Source organism: Leiobunum rupestre, chromosome 1, assembly GCF_980474605.1.
Source record: "Leiobunum rupestre chromosome 1, qqLeiRupe1.1.hap1, whole genome shotgun sequence".
Lineage (NCBI taxonomy): Eukaryota > Metazoa > Arthropoda > Arachnida > Opiliones > Sclerosomatidae > Leiobunum > Leiobunum rupestre.
In genome coordinates, this window is record NC_143384.1 from 81,283,397 (window position 1) to 81,300,660 (window position 17,264).

The 17,264-nt window shown below is 43.5% G+C and overlaps 27 non-coding genes across 27 annotated transcripts; all 27 read right to left on the bottom strand.

Moving 5' to 3' along the window:
* Positions 1 to 858: 858 nt before the first annotated feature.
* TRNAN-GUU (transfer RNA asparagine (anticodon GUU)) lies at positions 859 to 931 on the bottom strand. The gene has a single exon. It is a non-coding gene; the product is annotated as a tRNA-Asn (tRNA).
* Positions 932 to 1,242: 311 nt separating this feature from the next.
* Positions 1,243 to 1,315, bottom strand: TRNAN-GUU (transfer RNA asparagine (anticodon GUU)). The gene has a single exon. It is a non-coding gene; the product is annotated as a tRNA-Asn (tRNA).
* A 119-nt stretch (positions 1,316 to 1,434) lies between these two features.
* On the bottom strand, positions 1,435 to 1,507 carry TRNAN-AUU (transfer RNA asparagine (anticodon AUU)). The gene has a single exon. It is a non-coding gene; the product is annotated as a tRNA-Asn (tRNA).
* Positions 1,508 to 1,818: 311 nt separating this feature from the next.
* Positions 1,819 to 1,891, bottom strand: TRNAN-GUU (transfer RNA asparagine (anticodon GUU)). The gene has a single exon. It is a non-coding gene; the product is annotated as a tRNA-Asn (tRNA).
* A 119-nt stretch (positions 1,892 to 2,010) lies between these two features.
* Positions 2,011 to 2,083, bottom strand: TRNAN-GUU (transfer RNA asparagine (anticodon GUU)). Its single transcript has one exon. It is a non-coding gene; the product is annotated as a tRNA-Asn (tRNA).
* A 503-nt stretch (positions 2,084 to 2,586) lies between these two features.
* TRNAN-GUU (transfer RNA asparagine (anticodon GUU)) lies at positions 2,587 to 2,659 on the bottom strand. Its single transcript has one exon. It is a non-coding gene; the product is annotated as a tRNA-Asn (tRNA).
* Positions 2,660 to 2,778: 119 nt separating this feature from the next.
* Positions 2,779 to 2,851, bottom strand: TRNAN-AUU (transfer RNA asparagine (anticodon AUU)). The gene has a single exon. It is a non-coding gene; the product is annotated as a tRNA-Asn (tRNA).
* A 695-nt stretch (positions 2,852 to 3,546) lies between these two features.
* On the bottom strand, positions 3,547 to 3,619 carry TRNAN-GUU (transfer RNA asparagine (anticodon GUU)). Its single transcript has one exon. It is a non-coding gene; the product is annotated as a tRNA-Asn (tRNA).
* A 119-nt stretch (positions 3,620 to 3,738) lies between these two features.
* On the bottom strand, positions 3,739 to 3,811 carry TRNAN-AUU (transfer RNA asparagine (anticodon AUU)). The gene has a single exon. It is a non-coding gene; the product is annotated as a tRNA-Asn (tRNA).
* A 311-nt stretch (positions 3,812 to 4,122) lies between these two features.
* Positions 4,123 to 4,195, bottom strand: TRNAN-GUU (transfer RNA asparagine (anticodon GUU)). Its single transcript has one exon. It is a non-coding gene; the product is annotated as a tRNA-Asn (tRNA).
* A 119-nt stretch (positions 4,196 to 4,314) lies between these two features.
* TRNAN-GUU (transfer RNA asparagine (anticodon GUU)) lies at positions 4,315 to 4,387 on the bottom strand. Its single transcript has one exon. It is a non-coding gene; the product is annotated as a tRNA-Asn (tRNA).
* A 503-nt stretch (positions 4,388 to 4,890) lies between these two features.
* Positions 4,891 to 4,963, bottom strand: TRNAN-GUU (transfer RNA asparagine (anticodon GUU)). The gene has a single exon. It is a non-coding gene; the product is annotated as a tRNA-Asn (tRNA).
* Positions 4,964 to 5,082: 119 nt separating this feature from the next.
* Positions 5,083 to 5,155, bottom strand: TRNAN-AUU (transfer RNA asparagine (anticodon AUU)). Its single transcript has one exon. It is a non-coding gene; the product is annotated as a tRNA-Asn (tRNA).
* Positions 5,156 to 5,850: 695 nt separating this feature from the next.
* Positions 5,851 to 5,923, bottom strand: TRNAN-GUU (transfer RNA asparagine (anticodon GUU)). The gene has a single exon. It is a non-coding gene; the product is annotated as a tRNA-Asn (tRNA).
* A 5,088-nt stretch (positions 5,924 to 11,011) lies between these two features.
* TRNAI-AAU (transfer RNA isoleucine (anticodon AAU)) lies at positions 11,012 to 11,085 on the bottom strand. Its single transcript has one exon. It is a non-coding gene; the product is annotated as a tRNA-Ile (tRNA).
* Positions 11,086 to 11,158: 73 nt separating this feature from the next.
* On the bottom strand, positions 11,159 to 11,232 carry TRNAI-AAU (transfer RNA isoleucine (anticodon AAU)). Its single transcript has one exon. It is a non-coding gene; the product is annotated as a tRNA-Ile (tRNA).
* A 370-nt stretch (positions 11,233 to 11,602) lies between these two features.
* On the bottom strand, positions 11,603 to 11,676 carry TRNAI-AAU (transfer RNA isoleucine (anticodon AAU)). Its single transcript has one exon. It is a non-coding gene; the product is annotated as a tRNA-Ile (tRNA).
* A 668-nt stretch (positions 11,677 to 12,344) lies between these two features.
* TRNAI-AAU (transfer RNA isoleucine (anticodon AAU)) lies at positions 12,345 to 12,418 on the bottom strand. Its single transcript has one exon. It is a non-coding gene; the product is annotated as a tRNA-Ile (tRNA).
* Positions 12,419 to 12,638: 220 nt separating this feature from the next.
* Positions 12,639 to 12,712, bottom strand: TRNAI-AAU (transfer RNA isoleucine (anticodon AAU)). Its single transcript has one exon. It is a non-coding gene; the product is annotated as a tRNA-Ile (tRNA).
* Positions 12,713 to 12,785: 73 nt separating this feature from the next.
* On the bottom strand, positions 12,786 to 12,859 carry TRNAI-AAU (transfer RNA isoleucine (anticodon AAU)). The gene has a single exon. It is a non-coding gene; the product is annotated as a tRNA-Ile (tRNA).
* A 370-nt stretch (positions 12,860 to 13,229) lies between these two features.
* TRNAI-AAU (transfer RNA isoleucine (anticodon AAU)) lies at positions 13,230 to 13,303 on the bottom strand. The gene has a single exon. It is a non-coding gene; the product is annotated as a tRNA-Ile (tRNA).
* Positions 13,304 to 14,259: 956 nt separating this feature from the next.
* On the bottom strand, positions 14,260 to 14,333 carry TRNAI-AAU (transfer RNA isoleucine (anticodon AAU)). The gene has a single exon. It is a non-coding gene; the product is annotated as a tRNA-Ile (tRNA).
* A 367-nt stretch (positions 14,334 to 14,700) lies between these two features.
* Positions 14,701 to 14,774, bottom strand: TRNAI-AAU (transfer RNA isoleucine (anticodon AAU)). The gene has a single exon. It is a non-coding gene; the product is annotated as a tRNA-Ile (tRNA).
* A 73-nt stretch (positions 14,775 to 14,847) lies between these two features.
* TRNAI-AAU (transfer RNA isoleucine (anticodon AAU)) lies at positions 14,848 to 14,921 on the bottom strand. The gene has a single exon. It is a non-coding gene; the product is annotated as a tRNA-Ile (tRNA).
* Positions 14,922 to 15,142: 221 nt separating this feature from the next.
* On the bottom strand, positions 15,143 to 15,215 carry TRNAI-AAU (transfer RNA isoleucine (anticodon AAU)). Its single transcript has one exon. It is a non-coding gene; the product is annotated as a tRNA-Ile (tRNA).
* A 669-nt stretch (positions 15,216 to 15,884) lies between these two features.
* TRNAI-AAU (transfer RNA isoleucine (anticodon AAU)) lies at positions 15,885 to 15,958 on the bottom strand. The gene has a single exon. It is a non-coding gene; the product is annotated as a tRNA-Ile (tRNA).
* A 220-nt stretch (positions 15,959 to 16,178) lies between these two features.
* Positions 16,179 to 16,252, bottom strand: TRNAI-AAU (transfer RNA isoleucine (anticodon AAU)). The gene has a single exon. It is a non-coding gene; the product is annotated as a tRNA-Ile (tRNA).
* Between the last annotated feature and the right edge of the window lie 1,012 nt (positions 16,253 to 17,264).

Sequence of the window (17,264 nt, forward strand, 5' to 3'; positions counted from 1 at the left end):
CGATTAATCCCTCTTTTTAATACGTTGGCCCTTCCATTTCTTAAAGAGTTAATAATAATACGCAATGAATGAAAGTAAAACACTAAGCGTCGCCACCAGATGGACTCGAACCATCAACCTTTCGGTTAACAGCCGAACGCGCTAACCATTGCGCCACGGAGGCTCCAATTTATCATGAAACGTACTATTCGACGATTAATCCCCCTTTTTAATACGTTGGCCCTTCCATTTCTAAAAGAGTTAATAATAATACGCAATGAACGAAAGTAAAAAAATAAGCGTCGCCACCAGATGGACTCGAACCATCAACCTTTCGGTTAACAGCCGAACGCGCTAACCATTGCGCCACGGAGGCTCCAATTTATCATGAAACGTACTATTCGACGATTAATCCCTCTTTTTAATACGTTGGCCCTTCCATTTCTTAAAGAGTTACTAATAATACGCAATGAACGAAAGTAAAACAATAAGCGTCGCCACCGGATGGACTCGAACCATCAACCTTTCGGTAAACAGTCGAACGCGCTAACCATTGCGCCACGGAGGCTCCAATTTATCATGAAACGTACTAATCGACGATTAAACCCCCTTTTTAATACGTTGGCCCTTCCATTTCTAAAAGAGTTAATAATAATACGCAATGAACGAAAGTAAAACAATAAGCGTCGCCACCGGATGGTCTCGAACCATCAACCTTGCGGTTAACAGCCGAACGCGCTTACCATTACGCCACGGAGGCTCCAATTTATCATGAAACGTACTATTCGACGATTAATCCCTCTTTTTAATACGTTGGCCCTTCCATTTCTTAAAGAGTTAATAATAATACGCAATGAACGAAAGTAAAACAATAAGCGTCGCCACCGGATGGACTCGAACCATCAACCTTTCGGTTAACAGCCGAACGCGCTAACCATTGCGCCACGGAGGCTCCGGTTCACGCGGAAACGTAATATTTGACGATTTATCCCTGTTGTTCCTACGTTGGCACTTCCATTTCTTAAAGGGTTAATAATAATACGCAATGAACGAAAGTAAAACAATAAGCAGCGCCACCGGATGGACTCGAACCATCAACCTTTCGGTTAACAGCCGAACGCGCTAACCATTGCGCCACGGAGGTTCCAATTTATCATGAAACGTACTATTCGACGATTAATCCCTCTTTTTAATACGTTGGCCCTTCAATTTCTTAAAGAGTTATTAATAATACGCAATGAACGAAAGTAAAACAATAAGCGTCGCCACCGGATGGACTCGAACCATCAACCTTTCGGTTAACAGCCGAACGCGCTAACCATTGCGCCACGGAGGCTCCAATTTGTGATGAAACGTACTATTCGACGATTAATCCCTCTTTTTAATACGTTGGCCCTTCCATTTCTTAAAGAGTTAATAATAATACGCAATGAACGAAAGTAAAACAATAAGCGTCGCCACCGGATGGACTCGAACCATCAACCTTTCGGTTAATAGCCGAACGCGCAAACCATTGCGCCACGGAGGCTCCAATTTATCATGAAACGTACTATTCGACGATTAATCCCTCTTTTTAATACGTTGGCCCTTCCATTTCTTAAAGAGTTAATAATAATACGCAATGAACGAAAGTAAAACAATAAGCGTTGCCACCGGATGGACTCGAACCATCAATTTTGCGGTAAACAGCCGAACGCGCTAACCATTGCACCACGGAGGCTCCAATTTATCATGAAACGTACTATTCGACGATTAATCCCTCTTTTTAATACGTTGGCCCTTCCATTTCTTAAAGAGTTAATAATAATACGCAATGAACGAAAGTAAAACAATAAGCGTCGCCACCGGATGGACTCGAACCATCAACCTTTCGGTTAACAGCCGAACGCGCTAACCATTGCGCCACGGAGGCTCCGGTTCACGCGGAAACGTAATATTTGACAATTTATCCCTGTTGTTCCTACGTTGGCACTTCCATTTCTTAAAGGGTTAATAATAATACGCAATGAACGAAAGTAAAACAATAAGCATCGCCACCGGATGGACTCGAACCATCAACCTTTCGGTTAACAGCCGAACGCGCTAACCATTGCGCCACGGAGGCTCCAATTTATCATGAAACGTACTATTCGACGATTAATCCCTCTTTTTAATACGTTGACCCTTCCATTTCTTAAAGAGTTATTAATAATACGCAATGAACGAAAGTAAAACAATAAGCGTCGCCACCGGATGGACTCGAACCATCAACCTTTCGGTTAACAGCCGAACGCGCTAACCCTTGCGCCACGGAGGCTCCAATTTGTCATGAAACGTACTATTCGACGATTAATCCCTCTTTTTAATACGTTGGCACTTCCATTTCTTAAAGGGTTAATAATAATACGCAATGAACGAAAGTAAAACAATAAGCATCGCCACCGGATGAACTCGAACCATCAACCTTTCGGTTAACAGCCGAACGCGCTAACCATTGCGCCACGGAGGCTCCGGTTCACGCGGAAACGTAATATTTGACGATTTATCCCTGTTGTTCCTACGTTGGCCCTTCCATTTCTTAAAGAGTTAATAATAATACGCAATGAACGAAAGTAAAACAATAAGCATCGCCACCGGATGGACTCGAACCATCAACCTTTCGGTTAACAGCCGAACGCGCTAACCATTGCGCCACGGAGGCTCCAATTTATCATGAAACGTACTATTCGACGATTAATCCCTCTTTTTAATACGTTGGCCCTTCCATTTCTTAAAGAGTTAATAATAATACGCAATGAACGAAAGTAAAACAATAAGCGTCGCCACCGGATGGACTCGAACCATCAACCTTTCGGTCAATAGCCGAACGCGCTAACCATTGCGCCACGGAGGCTCCAATATATCATGAAACGTACTATTCGACGATTAATCCCTCTTTTTAATACGTTGGCCCTTCCATTTCTAAAAGAGTTAATAATAATACGCAATGAACGAAAGTAAAACAATAAGCGTCGCCACCGGATGGACTCGAACCATCAACCTTTCGATTAACAGCCGAACGCGCTAACCATTGCGCCACGGAGGCTCCAATTTATCATGAAACGTACTATTCGACGATTAATCCCCCTTTTTAATACGTTGGCCCTTCCATTTCTTAAAGAGTTAATAATAATACGCAATGAACGAAAGTAAAACAATAAGCGTCGCCACTGGATGGACTCGAACCATCAACCTTTCGGTTAACAGCCGAACGCGCTAACCATTGCGCCACGGAGGCTCCGGTTCACGCGGAAACGTAATATTTGACGATTTATCCCTGTTGTTCCTACGTTGGCACTTCCTTTTCTTAAAGGGTTAATAATAATACGGAATGAACGAAAGTAAAACAATAAGCGTCGCCACCGGATGGACTCGAACCATCAACCTTTCGGTTAACAGCCGAACGCGCTAAACATTGCGCCACGGAGGCTCCGGTTCACGCGGAAACGTAATATTTGACGATTTATCCCTGTTGTTCCTACGTTGGCACTTCCATTTCTTAAAGGGTTAATAATAATACGCAATGAACGAAAGTAAAACAATAAGCATCGCCACCGGATGGACTCGAACCATCAACCTTTCGGTTAACAGCCGAACGCGCTAACCATTGCGCCACGGAGGCTCCAATTTGTGATGAAACGTACTATTCGACGATTAATCCCTCTTTTTAATACGTTGGCCCTTCCATTTCTTAAAGAGTTAATAATAATACGCAATGAACGAAAGTAAAACAATAAGCGTCGCCACCGGATGGACTCGAACCATCAACCTTTCGGTTAATAGCCGAACGCGCAAACCATTGCGCCACGGAGGCTCCAATTTATCATGAAACGTACTATTCGACGATTAATCCCTCTTTTTAATACGTTGGCCCTTCCATTTCTTAAAGAGTTAATAATAATACGCAATGAACGAAAGTAAAACAATAAGCGTTGCCACCGGATGGACTCGAACCATCAATTTTGCGGTAAACAGCCGAACGCGCTAACCATTGCACCACGGAGGCTCCAATTTATCATGAAACGTACTATTCGACGATTAATCCCTCTTTTTAATACGTTGGCCCTTCCATTTCTTAAAGAGTTAATAATAATACGCAATGAACGAAAGTAAAACAATAAGCGTCGCCACCGGATGGACTCGAACCATCAACCTTTCGGTTAACAGCCGAACGCGCTAACCATTGCGCCACGGAGGCTCCGGTTCACGCGGAAACGTAATATTTGACAATTTATCCCTGTTGTTCCTACGTTGGCACTTCCATTTCTTAAAGGGTTAATAATAATACGCAATGAACGAAAGTAAAACAATAAGCATCGCCACCGGATGGACTCGAACCATCAACCTTTCGGTTAACAGCCGAACGCGCTAACCATTGCGCCACGGAGGCTCCAATTTATCATGAAACGTACTATTCGACGATTAATCCCTCTTTTTAATACGTTGACCCTTCCATTTCTTAAAGAGTTATTAATAATACGCAATGAACGAAAGTAAAACAATAAGCGTCGCCACCGGATGGACTCGAACCATCAACCTTTCGGTTAACAGCCGAACGCGCTAACCCTTGCGCCACGGAGGCTCCAATTTGTCATGAAACGTACTATTCGACGATTAATCCCTCTTTTTAATACGTTGGCACTTCCATTTCTTAAAGGGTTAATAATAATACGCAATGAACGAAAGTAAAACAATAAGCATCGCCACCGGATGAACTCGAACCATCAACCTTTCGGTTAACAGCCGAACGCGCTAACCATTGCGCCACGGAGGCTCCGGTTCACGCGGAAACGTAATATTTGACGATTTATCCCTGTTGTTCCTACGTTGGCCCTTCCATTTCTTAAAGAGTTAATAATAATACGCAATGAACGAAAGTAAAACAATAAGCATCGCCACCGGATGGACTCGAACCATCAACCTTTCGGTTAACAGCCGAACGCGCTAACCATTGCGCCACGGAGGCTCCAATTTATCATGAAACGTACTATTCGACGATTAATCCCTCTTTTTAATACGTTGGCCCTTCCATTTCTTAAAGAGTTAATAATAATACGCAATGAACGAAAGTAAAACAATAAGCGTCGCCACCGGATGGACTCGAACCATCAACCTTTCGGTCAATAGCCGAACGCGCTAACCATTGCGCCACGGAGGCTCCAATATATCATGAAACGTACTATTCGACGATTAATCCCTCTTTTTAATACGTTGGCCCTTCCATTTCTAAAAGAGTTAATAATAATACGCAATGAACGAAAGTAAAACAATAAGCGTCGCCACCGGATGGACTCGAACCATCAACCTTTCGATTAACAGCCGAACGCGCTAACCATTGCGCCACGGAGGCTCCAATTTATCATGAAACGTACTATTCGACGATTAATCCCCCTTTTTAATACGTTGGCCCTTCCATTTCTTAAAGAGTTAATAATAATACGCAATGAACGAAAGTAAAACAATAAGCGTCGCCACTGGATGGACTCGAACCATCAACCTTTCGGTTAACAGCCGAACGCGCTAACCATTGCGCCACGGAGGCTCCGGTTCACGCGGAAACGTAATATTTGACGATTTATCCCTGTTGTTCCTACGTTGGCACTTCCTTTTCTTAAAGGGTTAATAATAATACGGAATGAACGAAAGTAAAACAATAAGCGTCGCCACCGGATGGACTCGAACCATCAACCTTTCGGTTAACAGCCGAACGCGCTAAACATTGCGCCACGGAGGCTCCGGTTCACGCGGAAACGTAATATTTGACGATTTATCCCTGTTGTTCCTACGTTGGCACTTCCATTTCTTAAAGGGTTAATAATAATACGCAATGAACGAAAGTAAAACAATAAGCATCGCCACCGGATGGACTCGAACCATCAACCTTTCGGTTAACAGCCGAACGCGCTAACCATTGCGCCACGGAGGCTCCAATTTATCATGAAACGTACTATTCGACGATTAATCTCCCTTTTTAATACGTTGGCACTTCCATTTCTTAAAGGGTTAATAATAATACGGAATGAACGAAAGTAAAACAATAAGCGTCGCCACCGGATGGACTCGAACCATCAACCTTTCGGTTAACAGCCGAACGCGTTTTTTTTTTTTGTTTTTTATAAAATCTTTATTCACATGTCTAAAACAATACAATACAAATATAACAATTTTATGTGATCATAGCGGGTACGAATATAAAAGAGGAAATGTCTCTATTGTTAAAAAATAAATAATTTCGACATTGATAATGATAAATATTGCAATTACCGAAAAACTATATTTAATAACGTCAGACGGAATATCCATATTTAGTTTTCTTTGCTTATTCCGACATTCTCTTTTTAATATTGCGCGGACTTTTTTTGGAAATATGACATCCTGAAATACGGTTTCATTAAAGGAACATTGACAACGATACATCCAAATTTCTCGTTTAAAAATTGCACTTAATAAATTTACAACTTTCCAAAAAATAACAGGTTTTTTTACATCAGTAGTTATCTCGCCAAAAATTATAAAAGAGTTTCGAGTTTTTGTAGGACCACCGAATAAGTCCCGGGAAAGGGCCAAGACGGCACAGAACAACCAAGTCCACCATTGCGACACCACGGGACACTCCACGAAAAGATGTTCTACAGTTTCGGAGCCGGTTTGACAAAAGGGACATCGAGAGTCCGGGACCACGAGACCGTGCACTAAACGTGACTTTACTGGAAATCCCTGATGGATCAGTCGAAGATTCATGGCAGAAAGGGAAGGGCCCAAAAAGTTGGAACGGACGAATTTCCAACGAACACGGCATAGAGGGCCACCGAAAAAGCGACGCCAACGCTCCTCGCCGCTGGACTCAGTAGATAAACCGGTCGCGAAAGTATCGTAAATAAACTTGACCGAAAGAGCGAATTTGATCGTTTCACCATTGTCATTTACAACCGATAACCCGAAATTAGGCGCGACAGGAAAACGACGCGGTTTCTTCACACTCCGCGCAATCTTGGTTGCCCAGGCAGGAGGAATAGCAGCGATAAGTTCTTTATAGAGGTCCATCGTTTTGGACTGCGACATTCTGATTATCGAATCCTCGGCAGCACGACGCGAGTCAATAGTTAATCGGAAGACTTGAATGCCAAGTTGCAAATCGCCCCCATAGTGGTCAAGGATCGCTGAATAAAGGTCCCAATAGTAATCCGAAGTAGCGTCTTCAAACAGAGTAAGGATTTCGCGAACGCGAAACGCTTTGACTTTTGTCGGGATATCCACGAGGCCGAAACCCCCAAAAAACGTTGGCCGAACGAGAGTGTCATACGCGACAAGGTGAGGACCGGTTCCCCAAATAAATGATAAAATGGCGGCTTGAAATTGGCTGAGCCAAAACCGAGAAATGTCGACGGCTTTTAAGATATGCCAAAGCGTAGACGCAGCCAAAACGTTAACAACTAAGACTTTCCCAATGATAGATAGAGGACGACCCTTCCAAGAACGCAAGACGCGACAAAACTTTCTGTACCACTCTTCCCACTGAAGTTGAGGTAAATTGGCATAGTCATAGTCAATCCAAATGCCGAGAATCTTCAAAGGCGCACTTGAGATAGTTATACCACGCGAGACGAGAAGATCCCGACCGTGATAAAGACCAAGCCATTTCGCTTGACACTTCGCTGGGTTTAATTTAGCACCCGAAGCCTGACCAAAATCCGAAAGAATTTCGCATATCGAAGGGATAGCAGTCTCAGATGTAGATACGATAGTAGTGTCATCCATATGTTGAAAGAGTTTCGGCAAATGCGAATGAGCAGAGAGACGGAGTGCCGGTATTGTGTCGTGGCGATTCACCGCGCTAAACAATGGTTCCGAAGCTAATATATACAGCAATGGGCTGAGAGGGCAACCTTGACGAACCGAGCGACCCAACGAGAACAGAGGAGTTAAATGACCGTTGATTTTGACACAGGCCTTGGAACCCGCGATAAAAGCTTGAATCCACCGGCAGAAGAAAGGGCCAAACCCCATCGAGGCTAATAATGCGAATAAAAACGGCCAAGACACCCAATCGAAAGCTTTCAAGAGGTCCAACTGTACGAGAATACCACCTTCCCCACGAATCCGCAGAAGCTCCGTTACATCCGACAAAGTCCTTGTAGTGAGAGAAATGTCCCGACCGCGAACCACTCCCGTCTGAGTCGGTGACGTAATATTTGGTAACAGTCGAGCGAGCCGAAGCGCGAAAACCTTGTATAAAATTTTTTAGTCCGTGTTTAACAATGTAATAGGACGCCAATTTTTTAAAAGCGACAAGTCATCAGCTTTCGGCACAAGAACTATGAGACCAACTTTCATACTGGGAGGAATGTGCCCATGGTCGCGGGTAGTTTGAACCATACCGAGATATTCGTTTTTGATTAGAGGGAGAAAAAAGCGCCAAAACTCCACCGTTAAACCGTCAAGACCCGGACTCTTATTGTTCTTCATAGAACCCAAGGCGTGTTCGATTTCCCCCCAAGCAACCGGTTGCTCAAGGGCAGAGCTATCAACGGCATCAACACGGTTACGGACTAGGTCAGTAAAACGGCGACACTGTTCCTCGCAGATAGGCTCGTTGGTATAAAGGGCATTGTAAAACTCGAATATTTCGTTACGGATAAGAACCCCGTCACGTAACACCTCACCAGAGCTAGAAACCAAACGACCAATTGACTTAATGCCCTGGCGGTGGGTCTCCAAACGCAAAAAATAACGCGTAGGTCTCTCTCCCAATTCTTGAAAATCTGCCTTCACGCGAAGAACCTGGCCCCGAATTACCCCAGCATCGAAATCCGCAAGCAACTGCTTCGCTACTAACAATTCCGACAGGCAGCTCGGATCATTGGCGAAATCCGCTCTATCAGAGCAGACCGCGAATTCCGTAACTTCTGAGCGCGAACTTTACCATAGAAGATAGCGTAGTCCTTGATAGTGACTTTAAGGTTCTCGTACCAGCTAAATATGTTCTCGCGGTACTCTATAGTGTCGCGACTCCGATTAACAATACGCTGGATGCCGTTGCGAAAGCGATCCTCTTCCAGTAAAGTAGAATTAAATGCCCAAACCCCAGGCCCGCGTTGAACACCACTAGGATCAAAAACAAGAGACACGGCTTTATGATCGGAAAAAGAGATGGGCGAAATGAGACATCGTGAACAATTATGGCCATCCGTAGGGCGGGTAAATATATAATCAATACGTGACAGTACAAAGTTCCCGTACACGAAACCCGAACACGTGTAATCAAAGTGATCTTGGTGACACGCCCGCCAGGGATCATGAAGATCCAGTCCCACCGACCACAATTTAAGTGACGAAGGCTGACAAACAGGGCGGGCCTTCGAAGCAGGGCGGCGATCGAGATTATAGCTTAAAACATCGTTAAAATCGCCCACAATAATCGGACGAGGTAAAATAGAGCACCATAATTTCGCAGTAGACAAAAAAGCTGTTCGCGCCGATGCGTCATTCGGCGCGTAGATATTCGCAAAATTCAAAGGTAAATCGTCAACGAGCGCGGAGACAGATAAAAAACGCCCGCAACCACTACGAAAAACCCGCGAAGGAATAATGTCAAGGCCGGCACGGAAACATGTCGCTACGCCGCAAAAAGTGGTAACTGGATCAATATCCCAAAAAACACGCCCACGAAAAATGTCCCGAAAAACTCCTACGTGCTCATTCGTCCAATGGGTCTCCTGTAGGAAAACCACGTCGTACGCGCCTATAAAAACAAGAAGTTCCCTCATCTTGTCAAGGTTCCGAAGACCTTTGACGTTAACTGTTACGATTCTTAGCGGCATGATGCGAGTTGGGGATGGGGGTAACAACACTGGGAAGGGACTTCGATGCGGGAGTGTCCGAAGAATTAGTCTTCGGATCCTTGGAAACTACATTCGACTTCTTAGGTGGAGGTTGTCGTTTTTCAGCGTCCGACGCACTAGTAAAAGGCAGGACTCGTTTACCCGAGTCCTTCACGCTAAGAGCTACTTCATTTTTCTCCACGTCGTCACCACCCTTGGCGGCACCGGTATCATTAGGCATATGTACATCCTGAACATTATGATCGTTAGAGCGATAATTACCGAGAATTCCGGAACTGGCTTCATCGTCAGTCTCCCTCGACTCAATGATCGTAGACCGAGTGGGGCAGACCCGAGCCATATGGCCCGGCTTCTTACATCGAAAACAAATAAAAGATGGGCATTCCTTGTAGAGGTGGCTAGATGAAAGACACCCATTACAAACTTTACTCTGGGAGTTATGACGAACTCTGTAAAAAGTCTCCCGACCAAGAACGTCCTTTATTTTTAAGCCGTACGGTAAGGAACTAACGCATTCGGCAAGACGAACCTTGACCGACCGGAGACCAAAATAAACACCTTCGTCATTTTTACGCCAAAGTATTTCCCCTTTAATCTCGCATAATAAGCTCTCCAATTTTTCTTTAACAGCCTCATCACTCAGAAATTCTGGTAAGCCAAAGATATTAACAATGACTGTCTTCCTCGCAATCCCAGACACATCAAAACGCTTGTCTCCCACCTGAAGATCAGCATCCAGACAAAGATCGGCGTCATCCTGGCGAAAGAAGGTGACGTAATAGCCACCGTCCGTAGCAACAACCGACGAAACCGAATGAGGCCCGTAATCCAAAATACATGCCGTCAATATTTCCTGCTTCGAAACTTCTTTAACTTCACACTCCACAAAAACGGAGCGCTTTAAAATATCCATCCTGGATTTCAGAAGAAAACCCAGGAAGGCACGAAAAACGAAAAATAAACTGCGCGAATTAGTAAATTTTAGAAAAAGAACCGAAACTAAGGCTTAGCGAGAAGACGAGGAGAGCAAAGAAAAACGAACCGCACTCTCCAAAAAACCAAACGCCCACGACGCTCTAACCAACTGAGCTAATGGGCCATTCCGATGAATTTCGATGAAATCTTTCCCGCATTATTAAAAATAGTCTCTCAAAACCAATTCTTCTTCTCTATGGCCCATGGGGGGATCGAACCCACGACCTTCGCGTTATTAGCACGACGCTCTAACCAACTGAGCTAATGGGCCATTCCGATGAATTTCGATGAAATCTTTCCCGCATTTTTAAAAATAGTCTTTCAAAACCAATTCTTCTTCTCTTTGGCCCATGTGGGGATCGAACCCACGACCTTCGCGTTATTAGCACGACGCTCTAACCAACTGAGTTAATAAGCCTTTACAGTGAATTTCGATGAAATCTTTCCCACGTTTTTAAAATTAGTCGTTTCGAAAACAAATTCTTCTTCTCTTTGGCCCATGGGGGGATCGAACCCATGACCTTCGCGTTATTAGCACGAGGCTCTAACCAACTTAGCTAATGGGCCTTTTCAATGAATTTCGATGAAATCTTTCCCGCCTTTTTAAAATTAGTCGTTTCGACAACAAATTCTTCTTCTCTTTGGCTCATGGGGGATCGAACACACGATTTTCGCGTTATTAGCACGACGCTCTAACCAACTGAGCTAATGGGCCATTCCGATGAATTTCGATGAAATCTTTCCCGCATTTTTAAAAATAGTCTTTCAAAACCAATTCTTATTCTCTTTGGCCCATGGGGGGATCGAACCCACGACCTTCGCGTTATTAGCACGACGCTCTAACCAACTGAGCTAATGGGCCATTCCGATGAATTTCGATGAAATCTTTCCCGCATTTTTAAAAATAGTCTTTCAAAACCAATTCTTCTTCTCTTTGGCCCATGGGGGGGATCGAACCCACGACCTTCGCGTTATTAGCACGACGCTCTAACCAACTGAGCAAATGGGCCTTACCAATGATTTTCGATGAAATCTTTCCCGCCTTTTGAAAAATAGTCGTTTCGAAAACAAGTTTGTCTACTCTTTGGCCAAGGGGGGGATCGAACCCACGACCTTCGCGTTATTAGCACGACGCTCTAACCAACTGATCTAATGGGCCTTTCTAATGAATTTCGATGAAATCTTTCCCGCCTTTTTAAAAAAAAGTCGTTTAAAACAGTTCCTTCGTCTCATTGGCTCATGGGGGGAATGAACCCACGACCTTCGCGTTATTAGCACGACGCTCTAACCAACTGAGCTAATGGGCCGTTCCGATGATCTTCGATGAAATCTTTCCGGCCTTTTTAGAAAAAAGTCGTTTACAACAGTTCCTTCGTCTCATTGGCTCATGGGGGGATCGAACCCACGGCCTCCGCGTTATTTGCACGACGCTCTAACAAACTGAGCTACTGGGCCTTTCCAATGCATTTCGATGAAATCTTTCCCGCCTTTTGAAAAATAGTAGTTTCGAAAACAAATACGTCTTCTCTTTGGCCCATGGGGGGATCGAACCCACGACCTTCGCGTTATTAGCACGACGCTCTAACCAACTGAGCTAATGGGCCTTCCCAATGAAATTCGATGAAATCTTTCCCGCCTTTTTAAAAATAGTCGTTTAAAACAGTTCCTTCGTCTCTTTGGCTCATGGGGAGATCGAACCAACGACCTTCGCGTTATTAGCACGACGCTCTAACCAACTGAGCTAATGGGACATTCCGATGAATTTCGATGAAATCTTTCCCGCATTTTTTAAAATAGTCTTTCAAAACCAATTCTTCTTCTCTTTGGCCCATGGGGGGATCGAACCCACGACCTTCGCGTTATTAGCACGACGCTCTAACCAACTGAGCTAATGGGCCATTCCGATGAATTTCGATGAAATCTTTCCCGCATTTTTAAAAATAGTCTTTCAAAACCAATTCTTCTTCTCTTTGGCCCATGTGGGGATCGAACCCACGACCTTCGCGTTATTAGCACGACGCTCTAACCAACTGAGTTAATAAGCCTTTACAGTGAATTTCGATGAAATCTTTCCCACGTTTTTAAAATTAGTCGTTTCGAAAACAAATTCTTCTTCTCTTTGGCCCATGGGGGGATCGAACCCATGACCTTCGCGTTATTAGCACGAGGCTCTAACCAACTTAGCTAATGGGCCTTTTCAATGAATTTCGATGAAATCTTTCCCGCCTTTTTAAAATTAGTCGTTTCGACAACAAATTCTTCTTCTCTTTGGCTCATGGGGGATCGAACACACGATTTTCGCGTTATTAGCACGACGCTCTAACCAACTGAGCTAATGGGCCATTCCGATGAATTTCGATGAAATCTTTCCCGCATTTTTAAAAATAGTCTTTCAAAACCAATTCTTATTCTCTTTGGCCCATGGGGGGATCGAACCCACGACCTTCGCGTTATTAGCACGACGCTCTAACCAACTGAGCTAATGGGCCTTTCCAATGAATTTCAATGAAATCTTTCCCACCTTTTTAAAATTAGTCGTTTCGAAAACAAATTCTTCTTCTCTTTGGCTCATGGGGGATCGAACCCACGATCTTCGCGTTATTAGCACGACACTCTAACCAACTGCGCTAATGGGCCTTTCCAATGAATTTCAATGAAATCTTTCCCGCATTTTTAAAAATAGTCTTTCAAAACCAATTCTTCTTCTCTTTGGCCCATGGTGGGATCGAACCCACGACCTTCGCGTTATTAGCACGACGTTCTAACCAACTGAGCTAATGGGCCATTCCGATGAATTTCGATGAAATCTTTCCCGCATTTTTAAAAATAGTCTTTCAAAACCAATTCTTCTTCTCTTTGGCCCATGGTGGGATCGAACCCACGACCTTCGCGTTATTAGCACGACGCTCTAACCAATTGAGCTAATGGGCATTTCCAATGAATTCCGATGAAATCTTTCCCACCTTTTTGAAAATAATAGTTTAAAAGCAATTCTTCTTCTCTTTGGCCCATGGGGGGATCGAACCCACGACCTTCGCGTTGTTAGCACGACGCTCTAACCAACTGAGCAAATGGGCCTTACCAATGAATTTCTATGAAATCTTTCCCACCTTTTTAAAATTAGTCGTTTCGAAAACAAATTCTTCTTCTCTTTGGCTCATGGGGGATCGAACCCACGATTTTCGCGTTATTAGAACGACGCTCTAACCAACTGAGCTAATGGGCCTTTCCAATGAATTTCGATGATATCTTTCCCACCTTTTTAAAAATAGTCGTTTAAAACAAATTCTTCTTCTCTTTGGCTCATGGGGGATCGAACCCACGATCTTCGCGTTATTAGCACAACACTCTAACCAACTGCGCTAATGGGCCTTTCCAATGAATTTCAATGAAATCTTTCCCGCATTTTTAAAAATAGTCTTTCAAAACCAATTCTTCTTCTTTTTGGCCCATGGGGGGATCGAACCCACGACCTTCGCGTTATTAGCACGACGCTCTAACCAACTGAGCAAATGGGCCTTACCAATGACTTTCTATGAAATCTTTCCCACCTTTTTAAAATTAGTCGTTTCGAAAACAAATTCTTCTTCTCTTTGGCTCATGGGGGATCGAACCCACGATTTTCGCGTTATTAGAACGACGCTCTAACCAACTGAGCTAATGGGCCTTTCCAATGAATTTCGATGATATCTTTCCCACCTTTTCAAAAATAGTCGTTTAAAACCAATTCTTCTTCTCTTTGGCTCATGGGGGATCGAACCCACGATCTTCGCGTTATTAGCACGACACTCTAACCAACTGCGCTAATGGGCCTTTCCAATGAATTTCAATGAAATCTTTCCCGCATTTTTAAAAATAGTCTTTCAAAACCAATTCTTCTTCTCTTTGGCCCATGGGGGGATCGAACCCACGACCTTCGCGTTATTAGCACGACGCTCTAACCAACTGAGCTAATGGGCCATTCCGATGAATTTCGATGAAATCTTTCCCGCATTTTTAAAAATAGTCTTTCAAATCCAATTCTTCTTCTTTTTGGCCCATGGGGGGATCGAACCCACGACCTTCGCGTTATTAGCACGACGCTCTAACCAACTGAGCAAATGGGCCTTACCAATGAATTTCTATGAAATCTTTCCCACCTTTTTAAAATTAGTCGTTTCGAAAACAAATTCTTCTTCTCTTTGGCTCATGGGGGATCGAACCCACGATTTTCGCGTTATTAGAACGACGCTCTAACCAACTGAGCTAATGGGCCATTCCGATGAATTTCGATGAAATCTTTCCCGCATTTTTAAAAATAGTCTTTCAAAACCAATTCTTCTTCTCTTTGGCCCATGGGGGATCGAACCCACGACCTTCGCGTTATTAGCACGACGCTCTAACCAACTGAGCTAATGGGCCTTTTCAATAAAATACGATGAAATCTTTCCCACCTTTTTGAAAATAGTAGTTTTTAAGCACTTATTCTTCTCTTTGGCCCATGGGGGGGGACCGAACCCACGACCTTTGCGTTATTAGCACGACACTCTAACCAACTGAACTAATCGGCCTTTCCAATGATTTTCGATGAAATCTTTCCCGCCTTTTGAAAAATAGTCGTTTCGAAAACAAGTTTGTCTACTCTTTGGCCAAGGGGGGGATCGAACCCACGACCTTCGCGTTATTAGCACGACGCTCTAACCAACTGATCTAATGGGCCTTTCTAATGAATTTCGATGAAATCTTTCCCGCCTTTTTAAAAAAAAGTCGTTTAAAACAGTTCCTTCGTCTCATTGGCTCATGGGGGGAATGAACCCACGACCTTCGCGTTATTAGCACGACGCTCTAACCAACTGAGCTAATGGGCCGTTCCGATGATCTTCGATGAAATCTTTCCGGCCTTTTTAGAAAAAAGTCGTTTATAACAGTTCCTTCGTCTCATTGGCTCATGGGGGGATCGAACCCACGGCCTCCGCGTTATTTGCACGACGCTCTAACAAACTGAGCTACTGGGCCTTTCCAATGCATTTCGATGAAATCTTTCCCGCCTTTTGAAAAATAGTAGTTTCGAAAACAAATACGTCTTCTCTTTGGCCCATGGGGGGATCGAACCCACGACCTTCGCGTTATTAGCACGACGCTCTAACCAACTGAGCTAATGGGCCTTCCCAATGAAATTCGATGAAATCTTTCCCGCCTTTTTAAAAATAGTCGTTTAAAACAGTTCCTTCGTCTCTTTGGCTCATGGGGAGATCGAACCAACGACCTTCGCGTTATTAGCACGACGCTCTAACCAACTGAGCTAATGGGCCATTCCGATGAATTTCGATGAAATCTTTCCCGCATTTTTTAAAATAGTCTTTCAAAACCAATTCTTCTTCTCTTTGGCCCATGGGGGGATCGAACCCACGACCTTCGCGTTATTAGCACGACGCTCTAACCAACTGAGCTAATGGGCCATTCCGATGAATTTCGATGAAATCTTTCCCGCATTTTTAAAAATAGTCTTTCAAAACCAATTCTTCTTCTCTTTGGCCCATGGGGGGATCGAACCCACGACCTTCGCGTTATTAGCACGACGCTCTTTTTTTTTTTTTTTTATTTAAAACTTTTTTATTTTACAAATAACGTTAATGAAGTATGAAAATGTTTGTTAAAAAGAAGCATAAGGCACTGGTGTTTACACATTTGAAGTTACTATTATTTTGTGACTTTAAACAACTTTATCAACAACAATTTAGGCTTTATGAAATATATATATTAGACGTTTCGGTTAGGAAAAAAATTATTTAAGGTGGCTTATAGCGAAAAATTTTTGTTAGATGGCTTTGTAATTCTGTACGCGTTAAATTCGATGAATTGTCATTTTTAACAATGTTTAGGGCAGCCAACTTAATACGAGCTTTAATTTTCTTTTCTAACACAACAAAATTATTAATTTTTCCAAAGCTTAGTAAACAACGACTTATCCAAATTTCTTGTTTGAGCACTGACATTAAAAATCTTACAATTTTACAAAAGATTGCACCTTTGGCTTTTAAAACTTGGGTTGGTAAAATAGAAAAAACAATGCATAAATCACGTAACATAGAATCCGAATTAAAAATATTACTGGGTAAACCAAATGTCTCAAGGAACAGCCATGACCACCAGCGATTTGACACTGGGCAACGGAGAAACAAGTGTTCCACCGATTCGGGAGCGGAAGTGCAGAGAACGCACGTAGAATCAGGAACAACGCCGAAATGCACCAGTCGAGTCCTCACTGGAAAGCCTTTGTGAATAAGCTTCAAATTCACGTCATTGAGCCGAGGTCCAAACAGAGAACAAGTGACCATGCCCCACTTGACTTCAGGTAACGGAGCCGGAAAATATCCACGCCATTGTTCTTCACCACGAGACTCGATTGTACCGAAGGCGCGCCAAAGCAAGTGGTAAAGTGCGCGAGACGTGAGCTTTCCGAGGTCGACA